Raw genomic sequence first — 26866 nt, 5'->3', positions numbered from 1 at the left:
TCATCACTTGGAATATTTCTTACCACTCTCTTCTGGCCTGCATAGTTTTTGTTGAAATCAGCTGATGGGTATTCCCTTGTAGGTAACTAACTGCTTTTCTCTTGCTGTTTTTTAAGATTCTCTATTTGTCTTTAGCCCTTGGCATTTTAATTATGATGTGTTTTGTTGTGGTTCCTGTTGGGTTCCTCTTGTTTGGGGCTCTCTGTGCTTCCTGGACTTATAACTCTCTTTCTTTCACCAGGTAGGAGAAGTTTTCTGTCACTATTTCTTCAAATAGGTTTTCAATATTTTGCTCTCTCTCTTCTTCTCCCCCCCCCCCCCCCCCCCCCCCCCCCCCGCCCCCCCCCCCCCCCCCCCCCCCGCCGCCACACACACACACATAATGTGAATGTTGGTACACTTTAAGTTGCCCTAGAGGCTCCTTACACTATCTTCATAGTTTTGGATTCTCTTTTCTTTTTGTTTTTCTGGTGGGGTGTTTTTTGCTTCCTTGTATTTCAAATTGTTGACTTGATTCTCAGAATTGTCTACTCTACCATTCAATCCCTGTATATTATTCTTTATTTCAGTCAGTGTATGATTATTTTCTGACTGGTTCTTTTCCATTTTTTTCTTTTGAGGTTTCTAGAAGATTCTTGAGTGTCATTATAACCATGGTTTTGAACTCTATATGCAGTAATTTCCTTTCTTCCATTTTTAAACTTTGTGACATGTTTCTTTGTTTCCACATTTTGGCTGCTTCCCTGTGTTTGTTTCTATATATTGGGTAAAGCTGCTATGTCTCCTTGAGTTGGTAGAGTGAAGGTTGGTAGAGTGTAGTAGGTGTTCTATAGGGCCCAGTGGCTCAGCCTCCCCAGTCACCTGAGGTGAGAGCTCTAGGTGCACCCTTTTGTGGGCTGTGAGCACAGTCTTGTTGCAGTTGAGAGTTGATTGCTGTTGGTGTCACTGAGAGGAATTGACATCCAGGCCAATTGACTGTGAGGACCAGCTGCGACTACAGTGGTAGAGCTGCTGTGCAGGAGACACCCCTATGGAGCAGGACTTGCTTCAGTGGGGCTTTGGTGCTCACTGAGTCTGCCCTTTGAGTGTCACTTATAGATGTGTAGAGTTGTAATCTGTTAGTTCAGCCGTGGGCAAACTATGGCCCACGGGTCGGATCCGGCCCGTTTGAAATGAATAAAACTAAAAAAAAAAAAAAAAAAAGACCGTACCCTTTTATGTAATGATGTTTACTTTTTTTTTTTTAATTAAATCTTTATTGTTCAGATTATTACATTTGTACCTCTTTTTTCCTCCCCATAACTCCTCTCCTCCCAGTTCCCGCCCCACCCTCCGCCCTCACTCCCCACCCACTGTCCTCATCCATAGGTGCACGATTTTTGTCCAGTCTCTTCCCGCATCTCCCAAACCCCTTTCCCCCCAAGAATAGTCAGTCCATTCCCTTTCTATGTCCCTGATTCTATTATAATCACCAGTTCATTCTGTTCATCAGATTATTTATTCACTTGATTCTTAGATTCACTTGTTGATAGATGCATATTTGTTGTTCATAATTTGTATCTTTACCTTTTTCTTCCTCTTCCTCTTCTTAAAGGATACCTTTCAGCATTTCATATAATCCTGGTTTGGTGGTGATGAACTCCTTTAGCTTTTTCTTATCTGTGAAGCTGTTTATCTGACCTTCAACTCCGAATGATAGCTTTGCTGGATAAAGTAATCTTGGTTGTAGGTTGTTGGTATTCATCACTTTGAATATTTCTTGCCACTCCCTTCTGGCCTGCAAAGTTTCTGTTGAGAAATCAGCTGACAGTCGTATGGGTATTCCCTTGTAGGTAACTGAGTTTCTTTCTCTTGCTGTTTTTAAGATTCTCTCTTTATCTTTTGCTCTTGGCATTTTAATTATGATGTGTCTTGGTGTGGTCTTCTTTGGATTCCTTTTGTTTGGGGTTCTCCGCGCTTCTTGGACCTGTAAGTCCATTTCTTTTACCAGGTGGGGGAAGTTTTCTGTCATTATTTCTTCAAATAGGTTTTCAATATCTTGCTCTCTCTCATCTTCTGGCACCCCTATAATTCTGATGTTGGTACGCTTGAAGCTGTCCCAGAGGCTCCTTACACTATCCTCGCATTTTTGGATTCTTTTTTCATTTTGCTTTTCCGGTTGGGTGTTTTTTGCTTCCTCGCATTTCAAATCATTGACTTGATTCTTGCGCTCCTCTGGTCTGCTGTCGGGAGTCTGTATAATATTCGTTATTTCAGTCAGTGTATGCTTAATTTCTAGTTGGTTCCCCAATATAACATCGAGGGTCTCATTAGTTTTCTTGTAGATCTCATTAAGTTTATCGGCGGCTTCTAAACAGTTCTTGAGAGACTTTAAAAGTGTGGTTCTGAACTCTATATCTTCCATTGACAATTTTGTCCTGTTTCTTTGTCTCCGCATTTTGTTATGCTTCCTTGGTGCACCCCCTAGTGGTCTTTGTGCGCAGTCCTATAAACCTTGATTGTTGTAGCTAATACCAGGGAGGGTTTGACCTCCAGGCCAAGTGGCTATGAGAATCAGCTGTGTCTGCATGAGAGAACTTCTGTTCTCTAGGGAGGTGCTAATCTGGCGTTTGCCTGAGGCTATCCGGCAAAAGCCTCTGTGCAGGGCTTGGGCGGGGCGGGTCGCACAGGATCAACAGGGTGGGCCGGAGAGAGCAGTTATGGCTACTCTCAGTCCTGTCCCCAGGGGCTCTGCCTCTCTGAGTCCCAGCACCCCCTGCAAAGCTCAGAGAGAAAGCTGCACTCGCTCTGACCGAAGCCAGACAGTCCCACTTCTCCCGTTTGAGTCTGGGTCCCTAAAGACTCGCCTGTATCTGGAGCTCAGAGTCTGCGACTCCCTCCCGATTGAAAACGCCAACCGCGCCCTCCGCCGCCAGCCCGCTCCGCGAACTCCGCACCTCAGAATTTGACTTCAGCACTGCACCTCCTCTGAGTGTCCGTATGCGTTTCTCTTTCCTCCTAGTTGTAGGACTTCCACTCAGCCAGCGTTCCTGTGGTTCGGGGTGATGTCCGTTCCGTCTTTTAGTTTCACTTTTGAAGTAGTTGTTCAAGGCAGCAAACTCCGGCGTTAACCTATGCCGCCATCTTGGTTCTCCTGAATATCACTCTTTTTCCATGATGTTTACTTTGAATTTATATTAGTTCACACAAACACTCCATCCATGCTTTTGTTCCGGCTCTCCGGTCCAGTTTAAGAACCCATTGTGGCCCTTGAGTCAAAAAGTTTGCCCATCCCTGTGTTAGTGTCTGACATTGACCACTGGATACACTGGCTCTTGGGTCTCCAGGGAGGTGCAAAGTCAGCCACTGCCTGGGGCCACCCAGCAAGAGCTACAGAGAGATCTGAAGATTCCTCCTCTTTGTATCAGGTTTGGAAGTGCCCAGATGAGGCCCAGCTGTGAAGCAAGGCAAACTGGTGCAGGTGCCGGATCTTGGGCCTTTTGTTGATAGGTTTGGGGCTCCCTGACCCAGCTGGAGCTTGTTTGCAAAAGCTGCTGCACACAGTTTGGGTGGGGTTATAAATTGGATGAGGCAGGGTCTTAGGGAATCACCAGGGCAGAGCAAACAGAAATGGCTGTGAGTCAGCCCTGAGACCGGGAGGTCCCAGCATAGGAACCATGATCCCTGCAAGCACCTCTTTCTGGGAGAAAGCTGCCCTTGAGTTCCTGCCCGATGCCAGACAATCTAGTTCTTCCCCGTATGTGTCTGTGTCCCCCAAAGCTTCGCTCTGGTGCTGGAGCTCAGAGGAAGCAGGGCATTGTAAGTTCAGTTCATGGTACTGTCCTTTTAAGAGGAACAGCTGGGTCTCCAGCAGCTTCCGTGTTACCGAGCTCCTATCTACACTGGTTTTTACAGCTCATAGTTCTTACTGTGCGTAGGGGCACTTTTTCCCCAGCTCTGGGACTCTGGGCTGGGGGTCTCTGGCCACACATGGGTGCTGGACCAGCCTGTTCCGTGCCTCCGCACCTCCTACCAGTCTTAGTGTGCTTTCTTTTCTACTTCTCTTGTTGTAGGACTTCCATTCAGCCAGCTTTCCAGTGATTCTGGATGATGGTTGTTCTGGATTTTAGTTGTAATTTTGATGTAGTTGTGGGTGAGTACAGGTGTTTACCTATCCTGCCATCTTCAAAACTTAAATGGGTATTTTTAACATTAGATTTTTCTGAGCCTTCAGTAAACGAATGCACATTGTGACCTTCTAAGAGGTTTATTTCCCAAAGTCATTTGATCATAGACTTATCCCCGCCCCCGAACACCCCCTCCTCCCCAGGACATTTATTGGGTTTAGTGTTCCCATGTACTTTAGGAGAAGCTTCTGTGAACTATGGATCCAGTCTACCAGCATCTCAGCCTCGGAGGGGTACTCAGGCATACATCTTAGTGACTGTTTCAGGGTTGGAAGTTCTAATTGGTATGAAAGGTATGCAGATAAAATGAGTGACTTCAGACATAGAAACTTCTGCCTGGGGTTGAGTGTGTGGAATCAGAGCCGGTTTTCCTCAAGGAAGAGAGCTGGGCCTATGTGTGAGAGAGTTTGTATGAGAGAGGCATGGAGGATTGCCAAAGAGTCACTGGGAATAAAACAACCATGAAATTTTGACATGACTGATTGAGTTGAGATACCATAACACATGGATACAACGTAGACCAATTTTCATTTAGCGTAAATCTGGATAGATAAGAGGCGGCAGGCTTTTTGGTGCAGAACTCAGCTTTAGGCCTTGTTCCAACAGAGTGACTGCCCATCTACTGACTCACTCACTTCTGTAAGGCATTCTGACTCGTCTGGGGCAAGGCCTCAGGCCTTGTCAATCATAATCTCTTTTCAGAGTGGGTCTTGGCTCCTTGGTGAATGGCTTAATTCTGGCAGGTCTAGTTTCCATTTACTCCATAACACACCATTTTCTCCACCTTTCCTCCTTCCCTGCCTTCACATTTTCTGATAAATCATTCTCATCCACCTGTATCAATCTTTTCATGTAAGGCAGACTACCCTTTTATAGTCTTCCTGAAAAGTCATTTACTTTACTTAAAATAGTGTTACTAGTTTTCTCCTCTTTAGCAGTAATCAGCAGATAGAACATACTAGGTGAAATGGAGGATAATCTATTTATCTGGTCTACCATACCATAGGAATTGTGACTCCAGGCTGTGTTCTTTCAGTATCCACCTTGTTATCCATCTCTGTGCAGAAAAGAGCACAGGCAAGGAATGGGGAGATCTCGGTTCTCTTTCTGGACACAAGTTTTTCCCCTGTCTGAGCTCATCTATTTATGAAATGTTAGGTGTAGGCTATGTACTCTTAGGGACCTTTCAACTAAAAATGTTGAGTGTTAACATTTGCTAAATCAACATAAGCTGGATTCAATCAGGATTGTTTGATCAGCCACATATCTTTGAGCCTGGCAATATGAGGAAGTGTGCAATGAGCAAAACACCATGTCCATGCATAGTGGACATTCAATGAAAACTGGTTCTTCTGTACCCAGCCTCCTTTTGGACTCATTTTCTTTATATTGTCTGTTATTTTTGGTCATATCTCCATCTCCTCTGCCACTCAAGCTTATCTCTTTGCTTACACTCTTCCTACTGAAAATTTTCCTTTCCCATTCCCCTATCTCTTGAGGATTCCTTTTTCCCTTCTGGCCCTGCCTATGGAGGGTGTGTACTCTGGAGCCTTCTGAAAATAAATGGCTAGAATGGTGGTGCAGAACAGGGAGTGTCCGTGCTGGTTCATTGCACATCTTTTTAGGAGACTGCATGTTCTTCAGAACTGTTTCTTTATTGAATAAATATTATTCAATGAATGAGGCCAAGTCTTGCCCTTAAGGATCCCATATTGGAGGTGAAAAGCTTTCTGACTTCTTTTTGACATGGTGGGAACTGCAGTCAGTGAGGAACATGATACATCAGAGAGAAGGATTTTGCTAGGTTCTCTGCATAGATTCTAGAGCACCTGGGAACATTAGTCACTGGAAAACTTAAGCTTATTTTGAAGACCTTGAAAAGGCAGCCCATGTGCTTCTTTTCATCATATACTTGGACAGACAATTCAGGGATGAAGATATCAGCAGGCATCCTGGCTACAGGGCAGACCAGAGGGCATAATATGGGCTGGTGGTACAACTCTTCAAGAGTGATGTGGCAGAGAGCACAGGACACAGCCCCACCAGAGATACCGTCCACATGCGGAGGGGCCATTGGTATTGAGGTTTGGTTCCACTCCAGTTAAGATTTTCAAAAGTTAGGAATTTACCTTGAGAGTCCTTTTGTTTCTTTTTCTTTGTATTAAACATAATGCCTTTCAGCCTTTGTGATTAATCCTTTGGATTTCCCCAGTTACATATGCCTGCCTGAAAAATCCAGAAACATTTTGAAAGCTTTGATATAAATGTACAGTTCTTAAGGACCTGGGCTCTGGAGCTAGATTGCATCCTGGCTCTACCATTTAATACCTCAGCTTGTTAATTTCTTTAGGCCCCTATTGCCTTCTCTATAAAATGGGGATAAGAAAATTACCTATCTCCTTGTTATGAGGATTAGATGAGTTAATACATAGCAAGCCCTTAGAACCAAGCCTGACACATGATAAGCCCTATTTAATATTAGCTGCTGTTACTATGTGCTATCTTCATAGAGTCAGAACATTGTGAAAAGATCCTGGAGATGAGTGTGCTCTTTTGGTCATCTCTTTGAAGAAACTTTTAATTTTGGAATAATTTTAGATTTACAGAAAAGTTGGTAAAGATTGTACAGAGAATTTCCGTACACCCCTCACCCAGTTTCCCTCATTCTTGACATCTTATATTACCATGGTACATTTGTGAAAACTAAGAAACTGACATTGGTACATTGCTGTCATCTAAACTCTAGACTCTATTTGGGTTTCATCAGTTTTTCCATTAACGCCCTCTTTCTTTTCCAGGATCCAGTCCAGGGTTCCACATTGGTTCCTCTGACTGATTGCTTCTAGTCAGCCTTGAAACTTGGCAGCTTCTTCCCCTCCACTCCAGATCCCTACCCCAAAGCTGGCTTGTTTCTCCTCCATTGTGTCTCTCTAGTACTCTCCATTTTACTAGCACTTACCACACTGTAATTCTACAGTCTGTCTCCCTCACCAGAATAGGAGCTCCCTGAGTTCAGGGGCCATGCATGCCTTTTTCTCATTGTATCCTCATCTCCCAGCACAGCACCTGGTACGGAATAGGTGCTCTATAAATATATGTTGGATGAGAATAAAATTTAGTTATTATATTTCCATGACTTTAAAACTCTCATTTTTTGTAATAGCTGGGGAAAGATTCTTTATAGAGAAGCCTGTTACAATCTATAATGTAAAATGAATAAGCTGAAGTGGCTGTGGATGAAGTGGGACAGGACAGGACCCACTTTTCTTGCACTTCTCTGTTTTTCTTTTTTTTGGAAGGGGCTCTGGCAAAGCAGGGCTTAAAAATCACTGCAATCCAGCCTCTTTGTTTTCTGGGGAGGAGAATGAGGCCCTCAAATGGGGAATCACAATGCTGGGTGAAGCTGGAAGCCCAGAGAAGGTAAAAAAAAGAATAGAATGGGCCTGGCCAGTGTGGCTTAGTGGTTGAGCATCAACCTATGAACCAAGAGATTATGGTTCAATTCACGGTCATGGCAGAAGCTCGGGTTGCAGGCTCAATTCCTAGTAGGGGGTGTGAAGGAAGCAGCCGATCAATGACTCTCTTTCATCATTAATATTTCTATCTCTTTCTCCCTCTCCCTTTCTCTCTGAAATCAATAATACATATACACTGAGTGTCCAGATTATTATGACCACCTGACGTTTATAGGCAAATTAGCTATAATCTCACGCTGAGGTTGCTAGAGGGCCAGACCATTATAAATAGGGAAGCAGGTTGTTTACCACGACAGTAGAAGTGATTTTTTTCTAAAGATATGGGTAAACAATGCGATTTAACGGCCTTTGAATGTGGGATATATATTATGATGAGTGGCCAGATTATTCTAACCACCCCATCAGTACTTCGTTGGGCCACCTTTTGCCTTCAATACTGCGGTGATTCTTCTTGGCATTGACTCCACAAGATGTTGAAAGGCGATGCGAGGAATCTGACACCATGCCTGATGAATAGCACTGTCCAGTTCTGTGAGATTTGATGGTTGTGGAACCAGCTGCCTGATGGCTCTTTTAACTTCATCCCACAAATGCTCAATTGGATTGAGATCTGGTGATTGTGGGGGCCACCTAAGCAAGGTAAAGTCTCCCTCGTGTTCTTGAAACCACTCCTGCACAATACAAGCACCGTGGCATGGCGCATTGTCTTATTGGAAGAAGCCATCTCCATTGGGATACACCATCAATGTGATAGGATGAACTTGATCAGCAACGATACTTAGGTATGTTGTGCTATTCAGACATTGTTGCACATGAATTAAAGGGCCCAAATCATGCCAGGAAAACATGCCCCAAACCATAACACTGCCCCCACCAGCTTGAAGGGTTGTACTCATGCATGGGGGGTGCATGCTTTCATGCTGTTTCTGCCCAATTCTCACTCTGCCATCTGCATGATGCAACTGGAAACGTGATTCATCGGACCACATGACTTTTTTTTTAATGCTCAACTGTCCAATCCTTGTGTTCCTGTGCAAATTGGAGATGTTCTATCTTGGTAACTGGAGACAGCAAAGGTGTTCGAACAGGCCTTTGGTTTCCATATCCCATACGATGCAGTGTACGGCTAATTTGCCTACAAACGTCAGGTGGTCATAATGATCTGGCCACTCAGAGAGTATATATATATATATATATATATATATATCCCACGTTCAAATGTTGTTAAATCACATTGTTTACCCATATCTTAAGAAAAAAAATCACTTCTATTGTTGTGGTAAGCAACCTGCTTCCCTATTTATAATGGTTGGCCCTCTAGCAACTTCAGTACCAAATTATAGCTAATTTGCCTACAAACATCAGGTGGTCATATATATATAGATAGATATCTATATACCTATCCTATATAATAGAGAGCTAATATGCAAATGGTCATCATGCCCTTGCGCCCTCGTGCCATTGCTCCCGGGTGGGGGGACCTGAGGCTGCACTCCCCACCCTGCAGGGCTTGATGGGAGTGGGGCCAGCTGGGTCTGTGTCTAGCACAATTTTGAGGTGCATGCAGGTGGGAAGGGACTTGACTCTGGGTCCTGTAGTGTGCCCCAGACTCTGACAGGAGGGAGATTTTCATATACATTTCACTAATTTTCTTTCAGCTCTGACACTTCTATTATAGAGAAAAGGCAAATAGCAATATTAAAATATTTCCTCTAATTAACTCCCTTTTTTAAAAAAAATATATATATGTCTTTATTGATTTCAGAGAGGAAGGGAGAGGGAGAGAGAGCTAGAAACAACAATGATAAGGGAGAATCACTGATGGGCCTCCTCCTGCATGCCCCCTAGTGAGGATCAAGCCCACAACCCGGGCATGTGCCCTGGACCAGAATCGAACTTGGGGCCCTTCAGTCTGCAGGCTGATGCTCTATCCACTGAGCCAAACCAGCTAGGGCATTTAATTCCCTTTTAATGTGCACAAATTTCATGCACCAGGCCACTAGTGTATACTAATAAAAGAGTAATATGCTAATTAGACCAGACATCTTCCAGACATCCATCTGGAAGTCCTTCCAGACAAAGCCACAGTGATGAGTGCTGAGGCAGAGGTGGTTAGGGGTGACCAGGCCAGCAAGAGTGAGCAGTTAGGGGTGACCAGGCCAGCAGGAAAGCAGTTAGGAGCGATCAGGCTGGCAGGCAGAAAGGTTAGGGGTGATCAGGCAGGCAGGCACGTGAGCGGTTAGGAGCCAGCAGTCCCGGATTCTGAGAGGGATGTCCGGCTGCCGGACACAAGGATAAAGCCTAAACTGGCATTCAGACATCCCTTGAGGGAACCTGGATTGGAGAGGGTGCAGGCTGGGCTGTGGGACACCCCCCATGCATGAATTTTGTGCATCAGGCCTCCAGTATATATATAAAAGGCTAAGTGATTGACCATACGTCTCTCCTACCATTGGACCAACCTACTGGCCAGTACATATGACTCACACTGGCAATTTAAATATAAACAATGACTCGTGCATTGATGATTCCATTGATTCCATGGATAATGCCAACAAGGAAAATTTTCCCATTGAATTTCTTAATAGTATTACTCCTTTGGGAATGCTGTGTCATAAATTAAAATTGAAAGTAGGTTTAATCATTATACTACTGAGAAATCTTAATAGTAAATGGGGTCTTTGTAATGGTACTAAATTTATTATCACAAGATTATGATAATATTAACATAATCAAAGCTGAAGTATTAACAGGATCTGCAGAAGGAGAGGTTGTTCTGATTCCAAGAATTGATTTGTCCCCGTCTGACACTGGCCTCCCATTTAAATTAATTCGAAGACAGTTTCCTGTGATGCCAGCATTTGTGATGACTATTAATAAATCATAAGGACAAACTCTAAACAGAATAGGAATATTTCTACCTGAACCCGTTTTCAGACATGTTCAGTTATATTTTGCTTTCTCTTGAGTTCGAACAGTGTGTCACGTTAAAGTTAAAGACGTAAATACTTCATCACAAGGGAAATTAAACACTCTGAAAGTGTTTTTACTCTTAATGTGGTATACAGGGAAATATTAGAATAAGTTTAATCAATTTATCAGTCATTGTTTTTATCAATGTTGTTTTATATCATATTTTTGTTTTTATATCATGTATTTGTTGTTATATCATGTTGTTATTGTTTATTTATTAATCAATTTATATATTTTCATATACATTTTACTAATTTTCTTTCATCTCTGACACTTCTATAATAGAGAAAGGGTGAATAGCGATATTAAAATATTTCTTCTAATTAATTTCCTTTCAATGTGCATGAATCTGTGCACTGGGCCGCTAGTATATATAGAATTGAATGGTGGAAGTGTCCTGATCCTGTTTTTATTGTTGAGTGGATGCCTGGCAGCAGTCAGGAACTCTGAAAGAACTGGGTTTGGCTTCTGGCTCTTCTGCTATTCTCCTTATCAGTTTTTCTTATCTGTAATGTGAGTTCAGTGGTCAGTGATACCTCACAGTACCCATTGCTCACAAAGCACCACAGTTTTGGGGGAAGTTAAGTGAGCCAAGGTGCTTAATTTGAGCATAGCATAGGTTCTCAGTAAAGGGTTGAGAAAAGAAGCCTTGGATATTGGGAAACTTATCCTTAGAACTTATTTCAAGACTGGGATGAATTGATGCAAAACCAAGAACAATCATTCATGACGAAATCTGTGAGGCTCAGGAAAGGAACCAGTGTTTGGGTTTCTAATAAGCAGGATATACCCTGTGTTTACTCATGGAGGCTTTTATCATACAATACCAATTTTCACACAGATTGGATCCAAAAACTTCTTAAGGAATTGAAAATATAAACTTGTGAGCAGTTTGTGTTTTATAAATTACAGAAAACAGTAAAGATGTGGCATAGTAAGTACAGTTAAGCCTGTGACAGGCACTGACACCAGGAGGAGGACGTGGAGGAGCAGCTGAGAAGGCATGGGAACTGGGGAGCCAGATACAGCAAGCAGGTGCACAGCATGGGGTACAGTGCCAGGAGATGGATGGAGGAAGATGCTGATGGCAGTGAAGGCAGTGGCAGAACCCCAGAGAAGTAAACTCTGTATATTCTTAAAAATTATTTGTTAATTTTAAAGACTTGATTTTTTTTTTTAAGAATAGTTTTAGGTTCACAGCAAAATTGAGAGACAGGTGTAGAGATTTCTCATATACTTTCTGCCCCTGAACATGCAGAGCCTCCTCCGTTATCAACATCTCCTACCAGAATGGTACATTTGTCACATTTGATTATTATCACCCAAAATCCATAGTTTACATTAGGGTTCACTTTCGGTGTTGTACAGTCTGTGGGTTTTGACGAATGTATAATGACATATATTTATCATCATGTCATACAGAGTATTTCCACTGTCCTAAAAATCCTCTGTCATTCGCCTGTTCATGCCTCCCTCCTCCACTCCAACCCCTGGCAACCACTGATCTATTTACTGTCTCCTCTTATTATTGCTTTTATCTTGCCATTCATGGGACCAGCTGACTTTTGGAACCTCATTTTCATTGTCTTCTCTCATTCCTGCCTTAGTCACATTTCCTCATTCTGATTGCTGTTCCCTGACACCATCACCTGTTTAAATCCAAATTGATCTTCAGGGTTCACAGCACCTCCTCCATGAAGCTGACCTTGATTTCCACACTTTGCCCCTCAGCAAGAAATAATTAATGGCCCTTTATCTTGTAGTGCTTGCATGGAACTGAGCACTTTCCACTTTATATAGTTATCTATGTGCCTTTCTTATTTTGGGCTTTTAACTTCTTTCAGACACTCATTCCTGCCTGGAATCTGGCAGATGCACAGTGAACACTTGTTGAATGAATGGGCAGTTGCTTGGACGCATGGATGGGTGGACAGTTTTGACATCGCCCACACTAACTTCAAACTTAGTTCCTTTAGAATAGGATTTTAACTTGCTCATCTATACACATCCTCGTAGCAGCACTGGGAAGGTTCTCATTCATTCATTCATTTATTCATTTGCTCATTAATTCTTTCATATTCCACACTAGACTTTCAGGTATTATTTCAGGTTTGCAGCAATGAACAGTCTATTTGTAGATAGTTTGCACAGAGAAAATAGTATTCTTTGGGATGAGTTTTCATTCTTATAAGGTTTATCTGGAATTTTTTTTTTTTGGACATACAAGGACTAAGGATGAAATGGTTTGTTTCATTTAAACATGTCATTGGAGTACAAAGCAAATGCTCTCTTGTTCCTTCAGCTGGTTTGTACTAAAGAGGTAGCTGGGCTTGGAAAGGTACCGTCTTAGATTATATGGCAGTTCCTTACTGACTTGCTTCCAGGATAAACCCTCTTTTATTTTCTTTTTTTTTAAGATGGTGCCAGAATGCTACAGTGCTCATGGTGTGACTTCCTTGCTAATGTCTTTATTTTATTTTTTAATATAGTGACAGAATGCTTACCGCTGAGGTGGTAAATGGAAAAAAGTAGTGCAGTAGAATAGACTGTTCGTTCCTTGGGGCCTTCTATATTAATCACAGGAGGAAGTGTCAGACATGGCCAGATGAGAGAGCCAGAAGTTCATGCTTGATCAATATCGGAGGAGCAAAGCTGGGAGGAGTTTGATGATGCTACGCTGAGGAAACTTAAGGTTCTCAGAGGGACAGAGCTTGGAGGATCATAGAGATCATCTAATCTAGTGGTTCTCAAGCTTGAAGGAGCACCAGAGTCACCCTGGAGGGTTTTCTGGGCCCCTTCTCAGAGATTCTGATCATGAATTTGAATTTCTGACAAGCTCATGGGTGGTGTCAATATTCATGAGAACCACGATCTAGTGCAGCTGTTGGTTTGCTTGTTTGTTACAGATAGGGAAATGAGATCAAGGACAGTGGGAAGGACTTGCCCAGAGTCACACAGCTGTCAAGAGCAAAGCTAGAGTCAAAGCAGGAATTTTGACTTACAATTTGTTGCTCACTGTTACTGGAGATTGTCTAAGAACAATATTACTTTTAGTTTTACTGCAGAATGATAGCTAGCATTCATCAGCTTTACCTGATCTGGTCTCAAATTTATTTTCCAGCACCTTGCATTTGGTTGTCTCCAACTACATTTTTTTATTCAGTTAACCCATAATTTTGATCACTGCGTGCACTTGGAATTGCATTTGAACTAGAGGTGTTGTAGCACTGTGGTAGTCTGCAAGCATGGGCTTTAGTTAGTCAGACCTTGAGTAAATTACTTTTTCATTTTCTCACCTGAAAATGAGGACAGTAACACCTCCTAAGGCTGAAGATAAAGTGCTTAGTGTGTACCTGGTCCTCAGTGCTTACTTCCTGATTGTTAGCCCTTGTTGTAATAATTACTAAAGAGAATAGGATGTGGTCCCCACCCTCTCATGCATAGGTGGCTTCCTGAGTTTGCAGTGGAAAGTAATTGGGAATTAGTGGAACAAACACATGGCTTGGAATTAGGAAAGCTGGGTTTGAGACCCAGCTCTGCCACTTATTAGTTGTGTGGTCTTGGGCAAGTCACCTGACCTCTCTGAGGTATCATTTGAAGCAGATCAACTTGTCTAGTAATAGAAGAACATAACGAATAAATGGAAGGATGGAAGTTGGGAAAAGGGGCAAACCTGTTTACCAGGTGCAAGTTTGGGGTTGACAGGGAACGGATCTGAAGAGGAGGAGGCCAGTAGAAGGGGCTGGGTGACCCAAAGCTTGTTGTTGGAAGGGATAGCAGGCCTGGGGGTAGACCAGTGATGGTTGACTGGGTCAGCCAGCCCAGAGAGGGTCATGCTTATAGTGCAGGTGAGAACTCGTAGTCCCCACCACTGGAGAGCTTCCTGACCTGGGAGGGAAGGCTGGTTAAAGTGAGGTGGGTGCTAGCATTGGCATATGGCTGAGGAGTCTGGCCAGGATGATGGCATCTGCTTTGGACTGAAGCCTTGGGACACATTCATGGTTCTTCACTCTGGACCAGCACAAAAGGGTGAAAGACAGTGATATTATGAAAACCTAGGATTGTCCTTGGCACCTTGGTTACCGGGTTTATTCAGCAGCAAAGATATTAGATTAGAAAAGACTGGATATGATTGCTGTATCTTTCTTGATTGGTTCAGGAACTGGGAGAGGCCTGGCTACATGTTGGGGTGGTCCTGGGGAAGATGGAGATAAGGTCTTTCACAAGCCTCAGTTTTCTCATCTGTAAAGTGGGAATGCTGATGTTATCTATTAAGGATTGAAGTGCCAGCACACCTTGCTGGTTGCTGGGAAGGCACTTCCTGGTTACGAAATATCAGAGAAGTGCATGGCGTTCACATTACAGGGAAGCATCAAAGAGCTGGAGAAGAATGAGGGATAGTGGAAAAGAACGAGGGAAGTGGAGCTGCCCACAGGAGTCAGAGAAGTCATCCTGGGGAAGACTGTGAGGTCTGCTACCTGTGGAGGGTCAAGGATGCTGGGAGGATGGGACTGTGTGACAAGTGCATAGTGTATAAGAGTCCATAAAAATGTTGCTGAGCAGGGTCAATTCAGTGCAGTCTTTTCCTTTCATAATCTCTGGCATGGGTGGCCCTGGGAGCTCCAATGGGGTGGACACAGGAGCACCCTCAGATCACCATTGTGAGGAGAGCCAGGCTCCTGTGGTCTCATTTGGACAGAAGTGTCAAGTCAGTGGATGGAGCTCCCAGGGTGTCCAGGCGCTCTCCTCACTTCCTAGCCTGTGTGTGGTTGGAGAGACTCAGGGATTTGGCTCATTTCACAGATGGGAAGAAAGAGACACATTGGGAAGTCTGTCCTTAGCGAGTCCCACAGTCCCCTTTTTTCAGCTCCTCCTCCCCTCTCTCTGGCAGTCCTAGCTCCCCTGCTCATGCTGTACCTTAGGTAGGCCTATCACTCATGTTTTTTCCACACACTTTCATTGATCTCTTTCCTCTGTTACCCAGGGTCTACTCTGAGTACCTTTCTGGTTTCTGGCTACTGTTTTCTTTTCCAATGTCCTAGAATCTCCCTTTCTTTAGATCATAACTAAAAACAATAGTGTCAATCTTCCAGTGCTTGTCTTCTGCCCTGCATCCAATTGCTCTTCTTTGGTTAGAATTAAACCCCTGATGATCACTTATCTCTATGGGTCCCTTAACTGTGGGCCATACTGTTGGTCAGTTACTGAGAGTTTGTTAGACATTTTTCCTTTTGCGGAAAGAGAGTTGTACCTGACTTACACAGCATGGACATTTGTGGTCTTCATGTTCATCGCTTATCATTTCAGGGTCTGGGAGAATAAGTTGAATAGTGTACTATGTCGGCATCTAGGAGGTTGTGGTCTGCACAGTAAATAGACATGCAGACCAAATTGGACAGTGGGTGAAGTATTGTTGTAAAGGTGTGTATGCACAATATGCGGAGGAAGTGTCCCACCAGCAGGGCTGCAGCTTGCTGGCTCTCTAGACATACAGACATGTTTGGCCACCAAGAAAGAAAGAGAGAGACATTTTTGAGAGCCTTGATGTGAGCCCTTATCAGCTTCAATTCTCTCCATTCCCTGTGAATCATGGAAGCATGCTGATCCCCATGCTCTTGACTTGGCCGCCACTGAAGCCTGTGCTGAACCCTCCATGACAGCCTCCTTCTAGGTTGCTTCTTCCTTCAGAGGGAACCTCCCTCTCCCACTTATGCATAACCTCTGACAGGCACTCCTCCGTGGTAGCACTGTGATCTCCTCCTCCCAGGCTCTGGCCTCAGCTCTGCAGCTCATTTTCTGTTTTGGTTCCAGGGCCACGGGGGACTTGAAGGGCTATCCAGGCTGGCCTCTCTCTCTCTTGGTTTCTCGTGCTAGTCTAGAGCCCCAGCCCTTCTGTAGTGCCTGTATCTGGGACATATTTGTTTGCCCGATGCATTCATTGTTCAGCACTTAGAGGTTTCTCGCTTGCTCTCATATTTCCATTTAAAGTCCTCTTGAGCAGGTCTGAGTGCCTCCTGCCAGCAGCATTCCTCCTGATTTACAGGAAGCACATTCTCATTCTGCCAGGAATCCAGCGTGAAGGGGACTTCAGCACAGCCTCTCTGCATCCTCTTCTCTCCTCCAAGATCATGACCTCCGGCTGGAGAAGCCACCATCCTGGCTCTGTCTTACCTCGTCCCCCTGCCCCCCATGTGTGAGGCTTTCTTCCCTTTCTTCCTCTTATACTCAGCCTCATCCTGTCTTGGGTCCATCAGGCCTTGCTCCCCTTTGCCTGGCACTTGTGCCTGATGATCAGAAGTAACCTGTGAAGCAACATAGGGGATTGTTGGGTCCAGTTTTAGGAGGAGGTCAGAATGGCTCTCTAGTAATGCTTGGGGCAATAAGAATGTGTTGGCTTGATTTCCCAATTAATCAAATTTCTAGGCACAAATATACGTATAACCCTGGTAAGAGAAAAAGAAAACTGTTTTGTGTGTGGAACTGAGTGGAAGATATTTATCTGTTCTCTTGTTCAGCACGATCCCTGATTCTGCTTTAAGGGAAGTATCTCTCCTCCTGCCTTCTTCCCCACCATCTCCCATGCGAAAGGGTAAAATCGTTTCCCATGTACACCCTCACCCTGCCATCACCTCCCTGCCATTCACACTCTATGCTTCAGCTACCCTGAGTGTTTTACTAGTCAGATCATCTTGCGCGCCTGTGAGTCTTAGCACGTGATTTCCTGTTGGCCCGAGGGTCCTTTGTTTTTCTCTGGCTAAAGCCTGTTCATCCCTCAAAATACAGCACAGTTGTCTCCTCCTCTTGAACTTCCTCTCAATCCCTCAGGAAGAAGTGAAAGCAAAAACAAACCCAAATCTTAATACAGTATGTGTGCTATTTTAAGAGTAGTACATGCTCATAATAAAATATTTCAAATACACAGAACCAAATAAAGAAGGAAATGAGAATCAGTCATAAATCTACTATTTAGATACAAACACTGTTTATAATTTTAATATTCTTGAGTAGTTTCTTTCATTACTTTTCGGTGCATTTACATTTTACTGACTTGTTGTCTTTCTGTATACACATTTTTTTAAATATATATTTTATTGATTTTTTACAGAGAGGAAGGGAGAGAGATAGAGAGTTGGAAATATCGATGAGAAACATCGATCAGCTGCCTCCTGCACATCCCCCACTGGGGAAGTGCCCGCAACCCAGGTACATGCCCTTGACCGGAATCGAACCCGGGACCTTTCAGTCCGCAGGCCGACGCCCTATCCACTGAGCCAAACCGGTTTCAGCCTGTATATACATTTTTTTGTGTGTTGCCATTTCACCAAACAGTAGAGCAGGAGCACTTTCTCATGGCACTGAGATTTCTTCATACATGTAGCTTTTTTAAAATTGATCTTAGAGAAGGAAGGGATGGAGGGAAGGAAAAAGGGAGGGGGGGGGGGGCAGGGGTGGGAGAGAAAAAACACACACATCAATGTGAGAGAAAAACATCCATTGGTTGCCTCCCACACATTCCCTGACCAAGGATTGAGCATGCAACCTGGGTATGTGCCTTAACCGGGAATTGAACCTGCCACTTTTTGGTGTATGGAATGACACTCCAACCAATTGAGCCACACCAGCGAGGCCCATACATGTTGTTTTTGATGACTATATTATTCCATCTTAAGAATATACAATAGCCCTAACCGGTTTGGCTCAGTGGATAGAGCATCCGCCTGTGGACTGAAACGTCCCAGGTTCGATTCTGGTCAAGGGCATGTACCTTGGTTGTGGGCACATCCCCAGTAGGAGGTGTGCAGGAGGCAGCTGATCGATGTTTCTCTCTCATCGATGTTTCTAACTCTCTATCCCTCTTCCTTCCTCTCTGTAAAAAATCAATAAAATATTTTAAAAAAAGAAAAAGAAAATACTATATATTTTTTAAAAAAAGAATATACAATAATTTTTAATCATCTACTTTGATAGCTGACATTTGAGTTTCTAATTTTTCATCATCGTAAATTGCACTGTGATGAACACCTTTTTACCAAATTATTTATTTGCATCTCTGATTATTTCTTTTTTTTTTTTTAATATATTTTTTTATTGATTAAGATATTACATATGTGTCTTTGTCCCCACGTTACCCTCTACCCCCCACCCCTCCCACCCCCGCTCATGCCCTCACCCCCCCGTTGTCCATGTCCATTGATTAGGCCTATATGCTTGCATATAAGTCCTTTGGTTGATCTTTCCCCCTTACCCCCACCCTCCCCTACCTTCCCTCCAAGTCCCGACAGTCCAATCAATGCCTCTCCGTCTCTGGATCAGTCCTTGTTCATCAGCTTATGTTGTTCATTATATTCCACAAATGAGTGAGATCCTGTGGTATTTATCCGCTCTCAGGTTCCATCCATGCTGTGGCAAATGGTAAGAGTTCCTTTTTCTTCTTCCTCTTCTTAAAGAATACCTTTCAGCATTTCATATAATGCTGGTTTGGTGGTGATGAACTCCTTTAGCTTTTTCTTATCCGTGAAGCTCTTTATCTGACCTTCTATTCTGAATGATAGCTTTGCTGGATAAAGTAATCTTGGTTGCAGGTTCTTGCTATTCATCACTTTGAATATTTCTTGCCAGTCTCTTCTGGCCTGCATGGTTTCTGTTGAGAAATCAGCTGACAGTCGTATGGGTACTCCCTTGTAGGTAACTGACTGTCTTTCTCTTGCTGCTTTTAAGATTCTCTCTTTATCTTTTGCTCTTGGCATTTTAATTATGATGTGTCTTGGTGTGGTCCTCTTTGGATTCCTTTTGTTTGGGGTTCTCTGCGCTTCCTGGACTTGTAAGTCCATTTCTTTCACCAGGTAGGGGAAGTTTTCTGTCATTATTTCTTCAAAAAGGTTTTCAATATCTTGCCCTCTCTCTCCTTCTGGTACCCCTATAATTCTGATGTTGGTACGCTTGAAGTTGTCCCAGAGGTTCCTTACACTATCTTCATATTTTTGGAATCTCTTTTCTTTTTTCTTTTTCGGTTGGGTATTTTTTGTTTCTTTGTATTTCAAATCTTTGACTTGATTCTTGGGATCCTCTTTTCTGCTGCTGGATCTCTGTAAATTATTCTTTATTTCAGTCAGTGTATGCTTAATTTCTAGTTGGTCCTTTTTCATGTCCTCCATGGTCTCCCTATACTTATTGAGGGATTCATTAAATTTATCGGCGGTTTCCATAAAATTCTTGAAAAACCTTATAACCGTGGCCTTAAACTCTATATCCAATCGTTTGCTTTCCTCCATTTCTGCCATTTGTGACCTGTTTCTTTGTCTCCGCATTTTGGCAGCTTCCCTGTGTTGATAGAGTGGCCCTGTGCGCCAGGTGTCCTGTAGGGCCCAGTAGCTCAGCCTCCCCAGTTACCTGGGGTGGACACTCTTGGTGCACTCTTGGTGCCTTGGTTGTTGTAGAATCACTGGGAGGAATTGACCTCCAGGCCAATTGGCTGTGAGAATCAGCTGTGTCTAAAGTGGGAGAACTTCTGTGCTGAAGACACCCTTCTGGGGCAAGACTTGCTTCAGTGGGGCTTTGGTGCTCACTGAGTCTGCTCCCTGAGTGCGTCCCTTATGGATCTGAGGAGTTGCAGTCTGGATGGACCCCCTCTGACCACTGGGTACAGTGGCTCCTGGATCTAAGGAGGTGCTAATTCAGCCTCTGCCTGAGGCCACACAGCAGGAGCCACGAAGAGGCTCAGCTGTGAAGCAATGCAAGCCGCTGCGGGGCCTTGGGCCTTCTCTTGGAAGTTCCAGGTGTGCCTGGTTAGGCTGCAGTTAGGTACATTCACATGCAAAAGCCTCTGCGGCAGCCTGGGTGGGGCGGGGTCTCAGGGAGTCAGAGGGCGGAGAAAGCAGCCATGGCCGATTCTCCGCCCGGAGTCGCGCGTCTCAGTGTTCCGGTAACGGCTGCAAGCACCTCTGAGGGAAAGCCGCCCTCAAGTTCGCTTGCTGCCGGACAGACCAGCCTCTCCCCGTATGAGTCCTGGGTCCCCAGAGACTTCCCGGAACCGGAGTTCAGAGCAGTCAGGAGCTTGTGACTCAAAAAGTCAGCCGCGTCCTCAGGTGCTACCCCCTTTCCTCCCGCGCGCGCGCCGCCGTACCTCTGCACTTCACCTCCGCAGCGCCTCTGGCTCTCAGCGTGCTTTTCTTTCCTTCTAGTTGTGGAATTTACACTCAGCCAGCCTTCCTGTTGTTCTGGATGATGTTTGCTCAGTCCTTTGCGGTAATTTTCAATTGTTGTGTGAGGCGATAATTTCCCGGTGTTTACCTATGCCGCCATCTTAGTTGCTCCCAGTGCCCATCTCTGATTATTTCTAAGATAAATTATTTGGACATGAAATGGCTTGCTCAAAGGGAAAGACATTTTTGCAATCTTAATTTATAAAGAACTCATGGTCACTGAAGAAAATTAGGAACATACAGAGAAGAAAATAAAAACCACTTGTAGCCACTTGCAATAACCAACATGAAATTTGGTGTATAATTGTATCTGTGCATCGCTCTATCTTTCTAGCCCAGGAATCAGCAAACATTTTTTTTTGTAAAGGCCAGATAGTAAATATTTTGGGCTTTGCAGATCTTATACGGTCTCTATCACATATTCTTTTTCTTTTTAAACTCATAGATATAAACAATATCCTGGCTAGTGGGTCATACATATGTAGTTTGCTGACCTGTCAGAGCCTCCAAGCGGGACCAAGCCATACATCCTATTTTGTAATTTTTCTCCTCCACAGGGTATCTACCTCCTCACTGTTCCTCATCTTTTTCTGCTTCATGCTGTCCAAGTATTATAAATGGCTTCTTGCTGGGATGCTCATGGACCGTGGGCTATGCCTCTGATACAGAATTTAAAGCACGTTTCATTTTGAACATATGCTGAGATGTCTCTTTTTCGAGTCTTATTAATCTCTGCAAACATTTATTTAGTACCTGTTGTGTGCCAGGCTCTAAGGCAGTGGTTCTCAACCTTCCTAATGCCGCTACCCTTTAACACAGTTCCTCATGTTGTGGTGACCCCCAACCATAAAATTATTTTCGTTGCTACTTCATAAGTGTAATTTTGCTACTGTTATGAATCGTAATGTAAATATCTGATATGCAGGATGTATTTAGGCGACCCCTGTGAAAGGGTCGTTCGACTCTTTCACTGCTCTAAGGTGAAGCATAGTGGCCTCAACTGAAGGGGCACAGGAGTCCTTAAGTCTGATGATTCGTAACCTTCAGAAATAGCCAGGTAATTTAAAAAAATATATGCATGCCCCACTGCCCCCAGTTCTGATTTGGAATCTCTGAGAGATAGGACTGGTCACAGGTAGTTAGAAAAAAATTGCTGACAGGCATCCCTGGTGAAAGATCCTGCAGTCTAGGCCAGTATCCTGTTGTACAGATGAAGAAAGTGAGGCTCCAAGAGGTCACTCAGCCCCCCAAGGTCACAGAGGGTTTCATGCACAGCCAGGGCTGGATCCCAGGTCTTTTGCCCAGGGACAGACTTCTAGCACCCAGAGCTGCTTGTAACCTGCAGTGATGGGTAGGAAGTGGAACTGGGTGAAGAGGCTGCACCCCTGTCCTTGGTGCTCTGAGGCAGACGTGTCACAGTGTGGCGAGTGACTTGGCAGCCAGGCTGTAGAGAGCAGCACTGCATCACGCGCTATGTCTTTCTTTCCCTCCCCACCTTTGCCCTCCTTCCTGTTGTCTGTTTTTTTGGGGCTGTGATTGGAGAGGCTTGAGCCATGTCGACAGCTCCCAGTGATTGAGGCAGCTGCTGGGGCATCTGGTGTCCTCCGTCACCTTGGCAGAGTGGTGGCAGCACCCTTGCAGGCAGTAGCCAAAGAATCTGCACTTCTCTGTTTTTCCACTGTCCCCTCAGTGCCAGGGCTTTGGATGGGAAGCCTGGTTAGCTCTTGCTTCCAGTCTTGCCAACCAGCAGCAAATAGAATGGGATGTTGGCTGAGGCTCTGCAAAAACATCCTATGGACGGGGTGTACGGATATCAGAGAGAGGCCAGGGGTGTGATCAGCACTCTGATTACGTGGCAAGCTGGAATGGGGGACAGGAATAGAGCTAATTACCTTGCTAGCTGCCATTTATTGAGTGCTCAAAATGCCGGACACTCTGCCTGAGTTATATTTCTGGTCCTCCTCTATAGCCAGGAGATCCCTAGGGAGGTTTGATGCCTTTTCCAAAATGGAAGGCTGGTGTGTGAACCCAGTTCTGTTTGATTTTGAACTTGAGATCTCAGCTGTCTGCTCCACTACTTCCCCAGCTGGCCCTGTGCTCACCCCCACTCACCTGCCACTCCTAGAGATTTAACCAAAAAGCCCATGGAAATAGAGTGAACTCAGTATTTAAGAATATATGATAAGAGCTATCCAAAAATCAGGTAGATTGCATCAAGTGGTGGAAGATTTCTGGTCATTGAAGGTGTTCAAAGAAAGATCCTGTACCTCTTGGTGGAAGACTGTCAGATGGGGGATCTGACTGGCCAAGATGTGAATCTAACTAGAGGAACTGGTCACAAAACAATAAAAAGCACATTAGATAAAAAAAAAAAGTATGGATTGGGCACTGGTGAGGCTCTGGTTTTTCATTTTGTATAGCCTACCTCCAGCCATGAGAACTGTACTTCCATGGTTTCCAAGCAACTATGGTGCGCCATGACTGTTAGGCTCTGGAGGTGTCCTAGGCGTGAGGACTTGCCCATAGGGAGCTCCCCATCCAATAGGTGGGAGAACATGTGCCCATGAAAAGGTAAACTATCAAAGTGACAGAAGTGTGCCTTGGGAGCTTAGAAGAAGGGGGAAGGGGTTCTCTGAGCAGGGAATTGTGCATTTAAAATAAATGTTGGAGTTAAACTGAGCTTTGAAGGATGATTGACTCCCTCAGGTTGAGCGCACTGGGCAGTGCACTGGGAAGGCAGGCCGGGCCCTACTGTGCAGGACTGTAGATGATAAGGAGTTGGAGTGAGTCTCTTGGACTTCTTAAAAGTTAATAGGAAGCTGTTACACCATTTATTTTTTATTTTATTTTATTTTTTTGCAGAGTGGTGGAGAAAGCAGGGATGCCTTGTCTAATTCCATAAGCATTTGCTGTGTGGCTACTGTGGCTGGAGCTAGCAGAGCTGACCTCTAAAGAGAAGCAGAAGTGAGCTGGGAAGTGCGGGCAAGGGGTCTGCCAGGAAGAGGAAACTGTAGATAAAGGCACGGATGGGATTTGCTTATCTCTAGGCTTGAGATGTGGAAGGTCCGCCTATCTCTTTGCTCTCCATGATCTTGACAAAGCTGGCAGAACTGGATTCCGTGCCTTGGTGTGTGGAGCCAGAAAGTGCTGGGAAATTCCCAGTACTTTGGTCTCTGTTGCTCCGTCTGGTACCTTCTAGTAATTGGAAGCTTAGGAAGAGTAGTGACTCGAAGCTCTTGGAAAAAAGTTCCCTTTTATCTCTATCTTTTGCCCCCTCCTTCAGCGTGAAATAGATTCCACTGCGTATTACTGACTTATCAGGTATTTTATCTTTCTCCCACCACTTCCAGCTGGCTGCAGTGCTGAGAACATTGAAGAGTTTCAGTGTTTTGTCACAGCAGCCCAGGAATGCTGGCTTATGGGAAATACACATGGCTGCTGGTGAGGAGACTGGGAATGAGGACTGCGTGGCATGGTTTTAATGTTCTAACATTTGTTTAATAATTTTCTGGTCCATGCCCTCTTAATAGGCCAAATATTTCTTTTAATTTAAACATTTTTTTCAATTACAGTTTACATTCAAGTTTGTTTTGTATTAGTTTCAGGTACACAGCATAGTGGTTAGACAATCATATGCTTTACAAAGTATCCCCCTTGGTATTTTCAGTGCCCAACTGGAACTATACATAGTTATTACAATATTGTTGACTATATTCCCTATGCTGCACTTTATATCACCGTGAATATTTGTAACTACCAATCTGTACTTTTCAATCCCTTCACCTTTTACACCCAGTCCCCCAATCCCTCTCCCCTCTGGCAACCATCAGTCTGTTCTCTGTGTCTATGTGTCTGTTTCAGTTTTTTGTTCATTCATTTATATTGCTTTTTGGACTCTACACATAAGTGAAATCATAGAGTACTTGACTTCCTCTCATTGACTTTTTTTTTGCTTAGCATAATATCCTCTAGGTCCATCCATGCTTTCGCAAATGGTAAGATTTTGCTTTATCACCCAGGGGTTCCATTTCTGGGCGTATACCCGAAGAAGCCCAAAACACAAATTTGAAAGAATGTTTATGGCAGCGTTAATTTACAATAGCCAAGCTATGGAAGCAACCCAAGTGCCCATCAATAGACAAATGGATAAAAACACTGCTGTCCATTTGCACAATGGAATATTACCCGGCCATAGGCTGAATATTTTGAGGGCAACCCGCAGTTGTTATTCAGTTCTATCTCCAGGCACTTAACCCAGCATGGTGCCTGTGCCAGCTAATTGCTCAATACAATATTTGCCAGATGTATGAGTAAAGGACTTCTCTCGTCTGCCTTCAAATGCTTATCCCCAGTGTAAGTTACCTCTTATGATGGTATGAGGCTGCTAAGGATGGGTGAGAGCATGCCTGACAAGTACCCTTACATTCATGAGCTGGAAAGTTTTGAAGAATTCATGGAAAATTCTCATGGGAGTATCTGGGTAACTGGTAATCAGGTGAACACTTACTAATGTGTCACAAACTTACAAACATGGGCCAAGGCATGCAGTGCACAGCTATATTTAAGTAATGAATCCCAGTACTAATCTTGGTTCAGATGCCATGATGACCAAGTAAAGGGCCAGGACTTCATGTGTATACAAGAAGGATTGAGCCCGGATGGTGTGGCTCAGTGGTTGAGCGTCCGCCTATGAACCAGGAGGTTTTGGTTTGATTCCTGGTCAGGGCACATGCCCAGTTGCAGGCTCGATCCCCAGTGTGGGGTGTGCAGGAGGCAGCTAAACAATGATTCTCTCTCAGCATTGATGTTTCTATCTTTCTCTCCCTCTCCCTTCCTCTCTGAAATTAATACAAATATATTTTAAAAAAGGCCTGACTTTGAGTTGGTGCAGTTACCTGATGGCTCTGTGACCTTGCGAATGCTGTTTCTCTGGGCTGTGCTTCAGATTCTTCATCTGTCAAATGGGGGGCGGGGGCATATTCTTACCCTATAGAGTGGTTGTAGGGATTGGAGAGTGTGTCTAATACGAGTTTGTAAGAAAAAAAAAAGAAAAAAAAAAGAGTTTGTGATGGTATGTGGAAGGCATCTGTAAAGGAGGGTCATGAAAAATGATCTTTACCTGCCCTTGTTTATCCACAGTGCGCGACGCTCCTTTCCTTCAACACACCCCCAGTTTGCTGACTTTGCTCTTGTCATTTCTACTTTCTAGAAAGCCACTTCACCTTCACATGTTCATATCAGTTCTATGCTCAGGGTCCACCTCTGCATACCTTCCAGGAGGTGCTCCCAGGCCTCCCAGCAGACAGCTGCCTCCTTTCCTTCTTTCCTGATGTGGGTCACTTCTTCCCTGTGCTGGGAGCTGGGAGCTGGGAGTTCTCTATACGCCCGTCTAGCCTGTCAGCTCCATGAGGGCAGGGTTCAGTCCGATTCTCCTCTGTCCTTGTGGCACCAAGCACAATGCCTGGTATACAGTGGCTGCCCAGTAAAGGGTCCTAGGGGACTGAAGAAAGAAATGATCGGGCGAGGCCTGGCATTCCCCTGGCTTTAGAAACCAGAGAGGAGAATTAGAAACGGTTCAGGAATGGAGGGTCAGGCCTGCGGGTTCCTATTTCCTCATTCAGTGTGCAGGTTGGGATCGCCTGGAGCCACAGTTCCTTGAGACTTACCACCTCAGGCCTAAAACTGCCTCCTTTAATTACCTCCTTTCCAGGGAACAGGAGTCCTTGTTGTCTGCCCAGAAGCAGCTAATTATAGCTCCAGCCTCCTGCCTGGGTGCGCTTCTGGGCCACAGGACTGCAGCCTGAGCTGTCTGTTGATTTTAGGGTTTCCTCAGGGATTCTTTATATTTCCGAGTTTTCATTAGGGACTGCTCTTTATTTGGAAGGCAGCGAAGAGAGTTGAGGGGCATAGAATGTTCAAGATTTTATAGGAAGATGTCAGGAGAGAGTTAAAGAGCTTGAGTGGGGAGATAAGCAGAAGAGGGGAGTTTTTAAAAAGGGACAAAGTAACTTAAAAGGGGACTCTCGTGAGAGTGACATTTTTGTGATGG

At 44.3% G+C, this 26866-nt stretch overlaps 1 protein-coding gene across 4 annotated transcripts in view; it reads left to right on the top strand.

The window, feature by feature from the left end:
- Positions 1-26866, top strand: part of LOC118675946 (LIM domain containing preferred translocation partner in lipoma) — a 665496-nt gene that overhangs the window by 16637 nt on the left and 621993 nt on the right. The window contains exon 1 of one of the 4 annotated variants that reach the window (XM_036348969.1): positions 23661-23781. The exons of the other annotated variants lie outside the window; for them this stretch is intronic. The gene's annotated coding sequence lies outside the window, so the exon portion shown is untranslated. Of the gene's footprint in view, positions 1-23660; positions 23782-26866 lie in introns of those variants that run through there. 4 annotated transcript variants of the gene reach the window in all.

This window comes from Myotis myotis, unplaced genomic scaffold, assembly GCF_014108235.1.
Source record: "Myotis myotis isolate mMyoMyo1 unplaced genomic scaffold, mMyoMyo1.p scaffold_m19_p_2, whole genome shotgun sequence".
NCBI classification, from domain to species: domain Eukaryota; kingdom Metazoa; phylum Chordata; class Mammalia; order Chiroptera; family Vespertilionidae; genus Myotis; species Myotis myotis.
The sequence above is the reverse complement of the archived record's forward strand: the minus strand, read 5'-3'. Positions and strand labels throughout refer to the sequence as shown.